At 36.1% G+C, this 14,918-nt stretch overlaps 1 pseudogene; it reads left to right on the top strand.

Annotated features, from left to right (window-relative positions):
* The first annotated feature begins 483 nt into the window (after positions 1-483).
* Positions 484-965, top strand: LOC122217131 (annotated as a pseudogene).
* Positions 966-14,918: the final 13,953 nt, after the last annotated feature.

Here is a 14,918-nt window from a genome sequence, read left to right on the forward strand (position 1 = left end):
GACATTTTGTAGGAAACTGGCTCTATAAAAATTGATTTAATATCCCCTCAGAGCTTTAAGTTAAATCTCATGAGTTGTAACTTCTTTTTATTTAAAAATACTTTATCACTGAACTACTTGGAAATTGTACAGCAAAGGGTTAGATCAGTAGTTCTGGTTTGCCTAAACACTGCACATTCTAAACTTCTTCAAGAATGGCTTTTTAAATTCTTTTTTTAAATATAATTTATTGTCAAGTTAGCCAACATACAGTATATACAGTGTGCTCTTGGCTTTGGGAGTAGATTCCCATGATTCATTGGTTACATATGACACCCAGTGCTCATCCCAACAAGTGCCCTCCTCAATACCCATCACCCATTTTCCCCTCCCCAGCCTGCCCTCCCCACCCATCCCCTCCATCAACCCTCAGTTTGTTCTCTGTATTTAAGAGTCTCTTAGAGGCAACTGAAGCCTTTGACAGTACAGCTGCAAGATTTGAAGATGCCGCCCAAGGGAAAAAGCAGTTCCAGGAAAGGGGGGGAAGGGGGAGCAGCCTCTGGGAGTGACAGTTCTGACAAGAAGGCTCAGGGTCCCAAAGGTGGTGGCAATGCGATAAAGGTCAGACACATTCTGTGTGAAAAACATGGGAAAATCATGCAATCCATGGAAAATGGATTCAATTTTCAATTCAATGGATTTTCAACATGGGAAAATCATGCAATTCCATGGAAAATCCATGGAAAAGTTGAAGTCTGGAATGAGATTCAATGAACTGGCTGCACAGTATAGTAGAGATAAAGCCAGGCAAGGGGGTGACTTGGGTTGGATGACCAGAGGTACCAAGGTGGGACCATTTCAAGAAGCAGCATTTGCCTAGCCTGTAAGTGGGCTGGATAAGCCTGTGTTTATAGACCTTCCAGTTAAGACAAAATTTGGATATCATATTATTATGGTTAAAGGGAGAAAATAAAATTGTATGGAAGACTGAAAAAAAAAGAGTCTCTTATGGTTTTCTTCCCTGTCTGAAACTATTTTTTCCCCTTCACTTCTCCCATGGTCTTCTGTTAAGTTTCTCAAATTCCACACTTGAGTGAAAACATGATATCTGTCTTTCTCTGACTTATTTCACTTAGCATAATACCCTCCAGTTCCATCTATGTTGTTGCAACTGGCAAGATTTCATTTTTCTCATTGCCAAGTGGTAGGAATGGCTTTTTAAATTTCGTTTAATTAATTTATTTTTTTATTTTTTAGAGAGAGAAAGCACAAGTTGAGAAAGGGGCAGAGGGAGAGAGAGAGAGAGAGAGAGAGAGAGAGAGAGAATCTTAAGCAGGCTCTACTCTCAGGATGGAGCCTGATGCCAGGCTCAATCTCATGACCCTAATATCATGACCTGAACCGAAATCAAGAGTTGGGCACTTAACCAAACGAGCCACCCAGGCGGGCACAGGAATGGCTTTGACCAGCTCCTGAGAGATAATCTCTGAACCCATGGGATGCCTTGGTTGATAAGAATATCTTTTATGGTACAGCCACAGTGGAAAGTAGATGGAGGTTTCTCAAAAATTAAATTAAAAATAGAAATACAATATGATCTAATAGTCACACTGCTGGCTATTTACCTAAAGAAAATGAAAACACTATTCAAAGAGATATATGCACCCCTATGTTTTTTGCTATACTATTTATAATAGCCAAGATATAGAAGCAACCCAAATATTCATGTATAGGTAAATGGATAAAGAAAATGTGATATATAAATATATATGTGATATATGTGATATATGTGTAACTGATATATATATATATATATATATATATATATATATATATATATTTGTGGAAGACAAATACCATACAATTTCACATAGTGTAGAATAAAAAAAACCAAATGAATAAAAACCAAAAAGCAGAATCAGATCTATAAATATTGATGGCTGCCAGGAAGGAAAGAGATCAGGGTGGGCAAAATGGAAGAAGGGGAGAGGGTAACATGGGCTTCTAGTTATGGAATAAATAAGCCATTGGAATAAAGTTACAGCATAAAGAATATAGTCAATGGTATTGTAATAGTGTTGTATGGTGAAAGGTGTTAGCTATGCTTACGGTAAGCACAGTAAGAAGTATAAACTTGTTAAATCACTATGTTGTACACACAAAGTTAATCTAATATTGTGTGTCAACTATACTCAAATAAAAAAGAAAGAAAAGAAAGTCTTTGTATAACTGAAGACTTAGCTACTTGAGATAGTTTATACTAACAATGTGACTTATGGCAAATAACATTTATGACAATGGTATTATACACTCTGAGCAGCTAAGATTCATCTCAAACAGTTGGTTTAACATCTGAAAATAATGGAATATACTACATTAACAGAATAAAGAACAATAACCCCATGATCAAATAAAGAGATGGTGAACAATCATTTGAAAAATAATACATCTATTTGCTGTAGAAACCCTCAATGAGCTAGGAATAAAGGGATTTTTATCCACTTGCCAAAGTGTGTCTATGCAAATCCTACTGCTAACATCATACTTAATGGTGAAAGACTGAAGCCTTTCTCCAAATGTAATGAACAAGGCAAGGATGTTTACTTTTTTCATCTCTATTCAACATTGTACTGCATATTATTCTAGCTAGCACATTAAGGCAATAAGAATAAGAACAACAAAATAATTTTTTTAATTTTTTTACATTTATTCATTTTTGAGAGACAGAGCACAAGCAGGGGAGGGGCAGAGAGAGAAGGAGACACAGAATCCGAAGCATGCTGCAGGCTCTGAGCTGACAGCACAGAGCCCAAGGCGGGGCTCGAACCCACAAACTGTGAGATCATGACCTAAGCTGAAGTCAGATGCTCAACCGACTGAGCCACCCAGGTGCCCCAGAACAACAAAATAATTTAAAGGCATGTAGTTTGGAAAGAAAAAAGTAAAACTGTATTTACTAACAGAATATATAGTGAATGTAAGAAATACAAGGAATACACACAAATTACCATAATAAACAAATTTAGCAAAGTCACAAAACACAAGTCCGTCATACAAATAATAGTTGTATTTTTATACACTAGCAACAACCAATCAGAACTTGAAATTAAAGAAATTATTTCATTTGCAATGGTAATAAGATAATAAAAATTTATAAAGTATCATTAAAATAATGAAAAGATAAGCCATAGACCAGGCAAAAATATTTTAGTTTTCTTTTCTTTTCTTTTTGTTTCAAGTTTTCATTTAAATTCTAATTAGTTAACATATAGTGTAATGTTGGTTTCAGGAGTAGAATTTAGTGATTCGTCACTTACATATAACATCCAGGGCTCATCACAAGGGCATTCCTTAAGCTCATCCCCCACCCACCTTCCCTCCAGCAACTTCTGTTTTCTATAGTGAAGAGTCTTCTATGGTTTGCTTCCCTCTCTCTCTTTCTTTTTTTTTTTCTCCAATGTTTACCTGTTTTCTTTCTTTCTTTCTTTCTTTCTTTCTTTCTTTCTTTCTTTCTTTCTTTCTTTCAGCAGCAGGCAAAAGTTTATTAGAGTATAAGATTAGAAAGTAAGAATAGTAGGAAACCTCTGTTTCATTTCTTAAATTCCACATATGAGTGAAATCATATGGTATTTGTCTTTCTCTGACTGACTTAGTTCACTTGGCATAATACAGTCTAGCTCCATCCATGTCATTGCAAATGGCAAGTGTTTGTTCTTTTTTATGGTTGAGTAATATTCCAGTATATACAGTGCTGCTATAAACATTGTGGTGCATGTAACCCTTCAAATCAGTGTTTTGTTTCCTTTGGGTAAATACCTAGTAGTGCAATAGCTGGGTCATAGGCTAGTTCTATTTTTAACTTTTTAAATATTTTCCAGCAACATTTGTTAAAGAGCTTATCTCAGATCATATAAAGAATGCTTACCTTTCATGAGTAGGAAGACAAATGATACAATTTACAATAGGTTCATATGAATGATTAATTAGCACCTAGAAATATGATGGATTACTTTTCAGAGCATTATGTTAAGTGAAAATGGATTCAAAAGGCCACATTCTATATGATATCATCATAGAGCATTTTGTAAAAAACAAAAATCTAAAGATAATAGTTGGATAAATACTTGCTAAGGGTTGAGAGTAAATGGAAGGATTTGTCACAAATGGGCATGAGGGAGATTTTGAGGGGGTAATTGAACTGTTCTATATTTTGTTCATGTAGCTAGTTGTGCAACTTTATATATTTTTAAAACTTACAGAATTTTCTGGGGCACCTAGATGGCTCAGTCAGTTAAGCATCTGACTTCAGCTTGGGTCATGATCTCACTGTGCATAAGTTTGAGCCCCACGTTTGGCTCTGTGTTGACAGCTCAGAGTCTGGAGCCTGCTTTGGATTCTCTCTCTCTCTCTCTCTCTCTCTCTCTCTCTCTCTCAAAAATAAATAAACACCAAAAATAATTAAAACTTACAGAACTTTCCAACAGAAAAATATGAGTTTTATAATGTATATTCTGCCATGAAATTTTCAAAAGTCACTTACTAAAATCAAACAAAACCTTTGTAAAATAATGCTTTTAAATAATATTAGAATTTCAATTCCAATTATGATGTAAAAATGTACAAAGGACTGTTGCCCTAACCCTAGCAATGTGAGAAAGCTCCATAATCTACAAATCCATAGCTTTCCTTGAGTGAGTCAGTTGTGAGTTGTTAATTAACCTAGTCAATTGAATTCCAAAGGATGATAGTCCCCGCAGAGGTGAGACAGGACTTGAACTGTTTCTTTCATTTTTGGCAGATTGTTGAAGGAAAACACGGTAATCATAGAAGCAGGTAGGGACAGCTTAAAAATTTAAGATATTTTAGATGCTGAAAGTAACTGTCAATTTGTTTAGTTTCCATGGGAACTTCAAACAGGAAAAATCTGAGGTCACTGACAAGCTTCCTTCCATAGGCCTCCATGGATACTCTTGATAAAGATAGCAGGTAGGTCTAGAGATCAGTGTGGCACATGGACACAGAGCACTGTCTGCTCCCCAAATACCTCTTTTAAGAGAAATAAACACTTCAAGACACTGTGGGAAAAGCAGCATACTCTACCACCACCAATGACGAGGCAAAGATCCATTGCTATGATAGAGAAAGAAGCTATATCCTATGGAGAAAGAAGTTAATAGACAAACAAGAAAAAAGGAAAATTCCTGTCCTAGGAAAAACCAATAGGCAACTGAAGGACTAGAAGGAAAACAAAAAACAAACAAACAAAAAACCAAAAAACCCTTCAGTTCCAGGGAAATTGGAAGCCACCTGAAGCAGGAAACTCCCTTACCCTTTGCCTATCCCAAATTTCACTGCCAGTGAGCTATAATTTCTGCATTATTTCTAAGAAAGTTTGTCTACTACTAATTCAAAAAGATATTCTCCCAGTACATTCTCCTAAAGAGGTTCATATTTTTAGCTATCTTTTTAGGAGATAGAGATGGAGCTGTCTCTGCACCTCAAATTAACTTCTGTGTATAATGTGAGAAAGATCCTAGGATCATTTTACCGTTGATAGATAACCAGTGGCCCCAAAAGTATTTGTTTAAAATATCTTCTCTTTCAAATTGGGTTTACTTTTAGCACCTTTATCAAAAATCCAATGAGTATTGGGGGAAAGAAGGAAGTGGGGAATTTCTATTCAATAGGTATAAAGTTTCAGTTTTGTAAGATAAATGAGTTCTAGAGATCTGCTATACAGCACTATACCTATGGTTAGCAATTCTATATTGTACACTTAAGATTTCATTACAAAGGTAGATCTTATTAAATGTTATCACAATAAAAAAGGTAGATGAGTGGGTCACCTGGGTGGCTCAGTCAGTTGTGTCTGACTCTTGATTTCGATTCAAGTCATGACCTCATGGTTCCTGAGTTCAAGCTCCATCTCGGGCTCTGTCGTGACCGTGTGCAGCCTGCTTCAGATCCTCTGTTTCCCTCTCTCTCTCTGCCCCTTCCTTGTTCATGTGCATGCTCTCTCCCTCTCAATATATATATAAAAAAAGGGACACTTAAAAAAAGTCAAAAGAGTAAAATTGTGGCTCTATTCTGGAGTGTTCCATTAAGCTATGGAACCATGGATTAGTGCCACACTACTTAATTACAGTAACTTTATAGTAGGTATTGTAAGTGCTTTTTAAAAGATACTTATTTTAAGAGAACTCTGAGTATTCTAGATCCCCTGCATTTCCATCAAAAAAAGAAGTCTCTGTCTTAGTAATTGACTAGAAAACTGAAAATTTGTTTATGATACAAGGCAGATAAGCAAATTACATGGGATCACCAGATGTTACCAAAAGTTATTTTTGAGGGAAGATGTTCATGTAAGAAACTAAAATAAAAGATTCTGACAGAGAATAATGTCAACATTTCCCTAAGCAACTAGCCCAGATAAGCAGGATTGACTCTTTTTCACATTCCAATTTATAGATGTTAGTTTTTCTGTTGTTTTTAAGCATAACTTCAAATAATTTGATTTTTTTCTCTCATAATTAGCATTTACTAAGTTAAACGGCTTATAAAACTATTTTTGTCCCTTTGCATTTTCATAAATTTTAATTATTTTGGTGGCAGAAGATAGAAAATGCAAAAGTGGGCCACGACCACTTCATTTTATGCACATTATAATTGAAGCAGTTTCAGAGTTGTTTTTTCTATCCAGTTGAAAACTGTGGCCTTTGATTTTGCCCTGAAATACAGGAATCATATTTATGTCCATAAACTGAGATCACATGGTCTATGAAGAATGGTAAATACAACGAAAACAAACTAATACGCACATGAAATACACGGGGCTTATTTGTAGGCTCGTTACCCATCTCCCTTACGATGAGGTTAAAGCTTAGTTTACAGACTATTCAGAGAAACTGCAAACAGATGAGCTTTTCAGAAATGGCCAGCAAACAGCCTTGTTCTGAAAATGTACCTCAGTGCCCCCAATTCCTTGGCCTCATCTGTTCTCACATTTGGGAGATAAATGAGTCATATGATGGCATTGGAAGATTTTCTGAAAGTATTTATTTGGACATTTATTTTGAGATACCTCCAACTAATGTATTGTGTGAACGAATCTAAAAGTTTAGCAACATGAGCTGGCAGGAAATTTACCCTGTCCAGCACTTAGGGCACCTATTTAGCCTGGGTGGTAAACACTCTTATTATCACTGTTACATTTGAGGTAATCAATGCTTAGTTATAGCTTAATTAAATTTCTCAGAAACCTAAGATGGGTAGGTAATAACCTGAGCACTGAGTTTGCTCTAACTCTGGAAAAATTGCTCATAAACATCACAGCATACTTCCCTTACTTGTGTAAAAATAACGTAACTTGCAGGGTCCTAGACTAATATGCCTTGACTTTCAGGAAGTGGCACATTCTTAAGGGGGTTGCTAGATATAACAGATTAGAGAAAAATGAAACTTTTTCAGCAGAGAACCACAAGAAGAAGTTTTTGAATTAATAATCATGGCCGAGGAAGATGGGGCTTCTATTGAGACAACCATAAAATTGTGGATATATTTTTATCAGTTAGAAGAAATTCTTAATTTCACAGACATTTGTAATTATATATCTATAATAACAGATGTGTAAGATCTGAAAATTTATTTAAAAAGTCAATAATATTTCTGAATTGAAGAATTTCACATTCCTCATTTTTGTTATCAACAAATTTCAAACTATCTACTACAAAAGAAAGTAACCAAGGAAAACAAAAAAAAGATAAAATTACCTTTGTGTATCAGGGTTCTCCACAGAAACATCACACTGTGTTACCTTTAGATAGATTCTCATACGGCAATAAGGTATCGAAAATAAAGGGAAATGGAACAATTTAATACAATCCCTTTTCCACGTCCACTGGTTCTATTTTTCATTTCATCATATAGTACACTTAGTGTGTTGAATTAAATGTTAGATGTCAAATAAATATGACATGAAGTCCTATATAGTCTTACCAATTAAGTTTTTACACTTGTTTTAACAATCCTCTCTGGATTCCAGAAGCACTCTATGCAATAATGAGATATTTTGCTTTTATACATTTTTAAAGTAATTCCAAATCCCGCTAAGCTTTGAATAGGACCCAGAACAAGGATTATCCCTATTGTCTTTTTTTCCCAGTCAAGATTTTTTTTAAGTAAATAGTTGTAAATTGTAACATTAAGTATTAGCAAAATGACTCTGTCACAGTGTGATGTATGTGAGCATTCTGGAGTCACAGAGCCTGGAAGTGCTATAGTTAAGGATCTAGGACTCAGTGCCAGAAAGGGACTATGCTCTGTAGCTACAGCAATAGCTACCCTATGCTAACCAGACTGTTTATGTATCAAATTTTGGGCTGCAACTTTTTTTCTTTGCTTCTGGCCTAGTGGGTACCCCCAAGTTTAATTTACCAAATATTCATTTTTGATTAAATTAGAGTCCTGATATGCAAGTATCAGAGCTTCTTTTAAGAAATGTAAATATTAATACCCTCTGCTTTCTAGTTAAGACCATCTTACCCACAAATGTGGTATACAGCACCAAATAATATACAAATGAGAAAAATATAAATGAGAAAAAATGGGCAAAGTACCACCATATAAGTGAGAAAAAATGGGCAAAGTACTCACCTGCCTATAAAATGACAAATAAAAAGTTCTCAAAGCCTGAGAGTGTATAAAGAAATTGTGTAAAGTCCTATGTGTAATACAATATTTCCCAAGGAATCCATATTCTTTAAAAATCTTTCAGGCAGTGAAGAGTGGGAAATTTTCTGCATGCTCAATAGCTAGGACAGTCAATACTCTTTTGGAGTTACCATCAGGGGAAAAAAAAAGGTAATGATTGCAATTTGACAGAGAATAAAGCTGATGAATAAGCCAATTTCAAAACCTCTCAGGCTAGTGGTAAATCTCCTGATCTAAATTAAATGGTATAAGTTCCACACTGCCAGACAGAACAATATTATAACTCCTATTTATTTTTATAACACATTTCACTTAGATTTTTACAGGATAATATCATAAAAAATTTTAAATATGTGAATTATTTTATTGATACAAAAAGATCACATATTTTGAATAAAAATGTCAAAATCCTGTTCTAAATTACATTCCATATATTTTATTTTGTAAACTTGGATATTGATGCTCATATTTTTAAAGAACAAATAAGAATAAACTGGTACATCTTAATGACTACATCCTCTTTGCATATTTCTTAGCTCATTGCTGTGATACTAAGTAAGTGAAAATTTAAAAAGGAGCAAATAAATAAAACTAACTGGAGGGAGCTTGACAGTACATTACTTAACTCCTCATGAATCCCTTAGAAATGTCTAATATCAAAAAAGAAAAAAATGAACGAAAGAGGTGATTTGTAAAACAGCACTTCTGTTTCCCTCTTTGATCTGAACATGCTATGTAAGTATATCACATTCTGCAAGAAGTTATACTTTTGATGACAAACCATTGTATTAGAGTTCTCCAGAAAAACAGAACCAGCAGATATATTATAAGGAATTGGGATGCCTGGTGGTATAATTCTAGACTGAGTCCAAAGGCCTGAGAACCAGGAGAATGATGGTATAAGTTCAGGAGAAGACCAATATCCAGCTCAAACAGTCAGACAGAGATAACTTCTCCCTTTCATCACCTTCTTGTTCTTCTCAGGTCCTCTAAGGTTGAATGATGCCCACACACATTAGGACAAGCCATCTGTTTTCCTCAGTCTACCAATCCAAATGCAAATCTCATCCAGAGATATCCTCACAGACATACCCACAAACGATATTTAACTCAAATATCTGGTACCTCTTTCTCCCTCCCTCCCTTCCTCCCTTCCTTCCTTCCTTCCTCTTTTTTTCTCTCTCCCTTTATCTGCTTCTTTCTTTCTCTTTTTGTCTTTCTTTCTCTTTCTTTCTTTCTTGTCTTTTTTTTCTCTTTCTCTCTGCCTTTCTCTGTTTCTTTCTTTCTTTCTTTCTTTTTTTCTTTCTTTCTTTCTTTCTCCTCTCTTTTTTTCTCTCTCTCCCATTCTCTGTTTCCTTCCTTCCTTCCTTTCTTCCTTCCTTCTTTCCTTTCCTTTCCTTTTTTCTTTCTTTCTTTTCTTTAGGTTTATTTATTTTGAGAGAGACAGAGACAGCAAGTGAGCAAGGGAGGGGCAGTGAGAGAGAGGGAAAGAGAGGAAATCCCAAGCAGGCTGATCTGACAGCAACCTGGGGCTTGAACTCACAAAACTGTGAGATCATGACCTGAGTGGAAACCAAGAGTTGACGCTTAACCCACTGAGCCACTTAGGCTCCTTTCTTTCTTTCTTTCTTTCTTTCTTTCTTTCTTTCTTTCTTTCTTTCTTTCTTCTTTCCTCTCTTTTTTTTCTCTCTCTCCCTTTCTGTTTCCTTCCTTCCTTCCTTCCCTCCTTCCTTCTTTTGTCTTTCTTTCTTTCTTTCTTTCTTTCTTTCTTTCTTTCTTCTTTCCTCTTTTTTTCTCTCTCCCTTTCTGTTTCCTTCTTTCCTTCCTTCTTTCCTTCCTTCCTTCCTTCCTTCCTTCCTTCCTTCCTTCGTTCCCTCCTTCTTTCCTTTCCTTTTTTCTTTCTTTCTATTTTTTTTTTTAGGTTTATTTATTTTGAGAGAGACAGAGACAGCAAGTGAACAGGGGAGGGGCAGTGAGAGAGAGGGAAAGAGAGGAAATCCCAAGCAGGCTGATCTGACAGCAACCTGGGGCTTGAACTCACGAAACTGTGAGACCATGACCTGAGTGGAAACCAAGAGTTGACGCTTAACCCACTGAGCCACTTAGGCTCCTTTCTTTCTTCCTTTCTTCCTTCCTTCCTTTCTTTCTTTCTTTTCTTCCTTTCTTTCTTCTTTCCTCTCTTTTTTTTCTCTCTCTCCCTTTCTCTGTTTCCTTCCTTCCTTCCCTCCTTCTTTCTTTTCTCTTTCTTTCTTTCTTCTTTCCTCTTTTTTTCTCTCTCCCTTTCTGTTTCCTTCTTTCCTTCCTTCTTTCCTTCCTTCCTTCCTTCCTTCCTTCCTTCTTTCCTTTCCTTTTTTCTTTCTTTCTATTTTTTTTTTTAGGTTTATTTATTTTGAGAGAGACAGAGACAGCAAGTGAACAGGGGAGGGGCAGTGAGAGAGAGGGAAAGAGAGGAAATCCCAAGCAGGCTGATCTGACAGCAACCTGGGGCTTGAACTCACGAAACTGTGAGACCATGACCTGAGTGGAAACCAAGAGTTGATGCTTAACCCACTGAGCCACTTAGGCTCCTTTCTTTCTTCCTTCCTTCCTTCCTTCCTTTCTTTCTTTCTTTTCTTCCTTTCTTTCTTCTTTCCTCTCTTTTTTTTCTCTCTCTCCCTTTCTCTGTTTCTTCCTTCCTTCCCTCCTTCTTTCTTTTCTCTTTCTTCTTTCTTTCTTTCTTTCTTTCTTTCTTCTTTCCTCTTTTTTTCTCTCTCCCTTTCTGTTTCCTTCTTTCCTTCCTTCTTTCCTTCCTTCCTTCCTTCCTTCCCTCCTTCTTTCCTTTCCTTTTTTCTTTCTTTCTATTTTTTTTTTTTAGGTTTATTTATTTTGAGAGAGACAGAGACAGCAAGTGAACAGGGGAGGGGCAGTGAGAGAGAGGGAAAGAGAGGAAATCCCAAGCAGGCTGATCTGACAGCAACCTGGGGCTTGAACTCACGAAACTGTGAGACCATGACCTGAGTGGAAACCAAGAGTTGACGCTTAACCCACTGAGCCACTTAGGCTCCTTTCTTTCTTCCTTTCTTCCTTCCTTCCTTTCTTTCTTTCTTTCTCTCTTTTCTTCCTTTCTTTCTTCTTTCCTCTCTTTTTTTTCCTCTCTCTCCCTTTCTCTGTTTCCTTCCTTCCTTCCCTCCTTCTTTCTTTTCTCTTTCTTCCTTTCTTTCTTCTTTCCTCTTTTTTTCTCTCTCCCTTTCTCTGTTTCCTTCTTTCCTTCCTTCTTTCCTTCCTTCCTTCCTTCTTTCCTTCCTTCCTTCTTTCCTTCCTTCCTTCCTTCCTTCCTTCCCTCCTTCCTTCTTTCCTTTCCTTTTTTCTTTCTTTCTATTTTTTTTTTTTTAGATTTATTTATTTTGAGAGAGACAGAGACAGAAAGTGGGCAGGGGAGGGGCAGTGAGAGAGAGGGAAAGAGAGGGAATCCCAAGCAGGCTCTGAGCTAACAGCAACCTGGGGCTTGAACTCACGAAACTGTGAGATCATGACCTGAGTGGAAACCAAGAGTCTTGACGCTTAATCCACTGAGTCACTCAGGCTCCTTTCTTTCTTTCTTTTTCTTTCTTTCTTTCTTTCTTTCTTTCTTTCTTTCTTTCCTTCTTTCTTTTTTTCTTCCTTTTCTCTTTCCTCCCTTCCTCCCTACCTGCCTTTGTTCTTCCCTTCTTCTTTTCTTTCTTTTCCTGCCAAAGCAACAAATAATCATCATTAACATCTGAATGTACAAAGATACTGATGGGTGGGTATGATTAGTTGTTGTCTTTCTTAAGACTTCTAGAAATATACTTTAGTTACAATTGTCTTTGAATTCACAGAGTAAATTTGGTTAGAATTTGAGGTACCCAGATTATAAGCTTATTTCTTCTTAATACTGCAAAGTGTTCCATGCTCATCTTCTGTATTTCCTGCTGTAATCCTCCAGTCAGCCATTTCTCTAAGGAGCCCTGTTTCCCTTTATAGTATATTGCCTTTATATATAGAGCATATTGTTTTTATATATATAGTGTACTGCCTTCATATATAATGCTATAAAGGAAATATAAAGTATTATATATGTATATATAATATGTGTATTATACACACACACACACACACACACACACACACACACACACACATATTCCCTTTATTGTATATTGTTTCTGGGGTGTCATTTCTTTTAGGCCCTCTCTACTGAGAAAACAAAAAAATATATGTGTTTTTACTAACCATGTATATACAAATATCCATAAATATTCCTGCACAGAAACATCTATATCCTTATTATCTAAACATGAGTTCCTATGGATGTCTCCAATTCTCATTCATTACCACATGGATCATTCTAAATTTCCTCAACTTGCTTATCTCTACATTCTTAATCCCATAGTGACAACTGAGGCTTCAGCTATCTGCCATCTTTTTACTTAATTGGTTCATTTTCATATAAATATTTAGCACTGTAAGCATTGTTAATTCATACTCTCTTAACTATTTTATCAACTAGTATGTAGTGCTTATATGCAGTTCCTTACAGACTCCACTCATCTCCAAAGTTACTTTGGTCCCTACCTCTCCCTCTGTGACCCTCAGTGAGATTTTTTTCATGCATTTACAATACTACTAGATTCTCTCGTATCTTGCCTCAGGGATTCCAGGATGACATTTTGTATGTTGCATGTATTAAGATACATTGTTTAAATTTCTATGGGTTTTTGACAAGTGCATACTGTCTTTTATCCACTATTACGGTATTCTATAAAATAAATTTGCTGCACTAAAAAACTCCTGCATTTCACTTATTCAACCCTCACCACAAATTCTACCAACCACTAACCATTTTAAGTGTCTCAATAATTGTGTCTGGTTTGAAATGTTACAAGTTGGGATTGTGCAGTATACACCCCTTCACTGGCTTCTTTCACTTATAAATATGCATTTAAGTTTCCTTCATGCCTTTTTATTGCTTTATAGCTCATTTATTTTTATTTTTGAATAATATTCCATGGTACAGATGTACTACAGTCTGTTTATCCATTTGCTTTTTGAGCAATATCTTGGTGGCTTTTAGTTTGGCTGATCATAAATAAAGCTACTATAAATAATACCATGCAGGTTTCTGTGTGACTGCAAGTTTTCAATCAGTTGGATTAATATCTAAGACTACAACTGATGGATCCAATAGTAGAACTGTTCAGCTTGCAAGGGACTGACAAACTGTCTTCCAAACGCATACATCATTTTGCATCTCCACAAGCAATAAATGAGAGTTCCTGTTGCTCTACATTCTCACCAGCATTTGGCATGTTCGCCATTCTAATTACTGTGCAGCGATGCCTCATTGTTGTTTGAATTTGCAATGCCATGATGACAAATGACAATAAGCATCATTCATGTTTATTTACCACCTGCCTATGTTCTTCGGTGAGAAATCTGTTAAGATATGTTGCCGATTTTTTAATTAGTAAGTGGTGAATTTCAGTAGTGTCAATTCTCTGTGTTCTTCTTTAGTGTTGTATTGATTCCTTTGGATCTTTTCTCTTGAATGTAAAACTGAAATCACTTTTTCAATAAACACAAGATACCTTCCTGGGATTTTCTCTGAGGTTGTGTTTAATCTACAGATCAAGTTGGGAAGAATTTGTATTTTCACAATATTGAGGTTTATAATCCATAATCATGAATAACTACTCATATTTTTGGATGTTGTTGTGTTTCTTGTTGTCAGAGTTTTATACTTTTCTACACATAGAATCTGTATATGTTTTGTTAGATTTATACCTAGAAATTTCATTTGTAGTACTACTGTAAATAGTGTTATATGTTTGATTTTTTAAGTTTATTAATTTTTTAGAGAGAAAACATGAACAGGGGAGGGGCAGAGCAAGAGGGAGACAGAGGATCCAAAGCACTGATATCAGCAAGCCTGATGTGGGGCTTGAACTTATGAACCATGAATTCTCTTCCTCTTTCTTTTCCTTTCTTTCTTTCTTTCTTCCTTCCTTCCTTTCTTCCTTCCTTCCTTCCTTCCTTCCTTCCTTCCTTCCTTCTTTCCTTCCTTCTTCCTTCCTTCCTTCCTTCCTTCCTTCCTTCCTTCCTTCCTTCCTCATGAGATCATGACCTGATCTCCTTCCTTCCTTCCTTCCTTCCTTCCTTCCTTCCTTCCTCATGAGATCATGACCTGAGCCAAAGTCTGACGCTCTCCTACCGAGCCACTCAGGTGCCCCTGT

This window comes from Panthera leo, chromosome B1, assembly GCF_018350215.1.
Source record: "Panthera leo isolate Ple1 chromosome B1, P.leo_Ple1_pat1.1, whole genome shotgun sequence".
Classification (NCBI taxonomy): Eukaryota; Metazoa; Chordata; class Mammalia; order Carnivora; family Felidae; genus Panthera; species Panthera leo.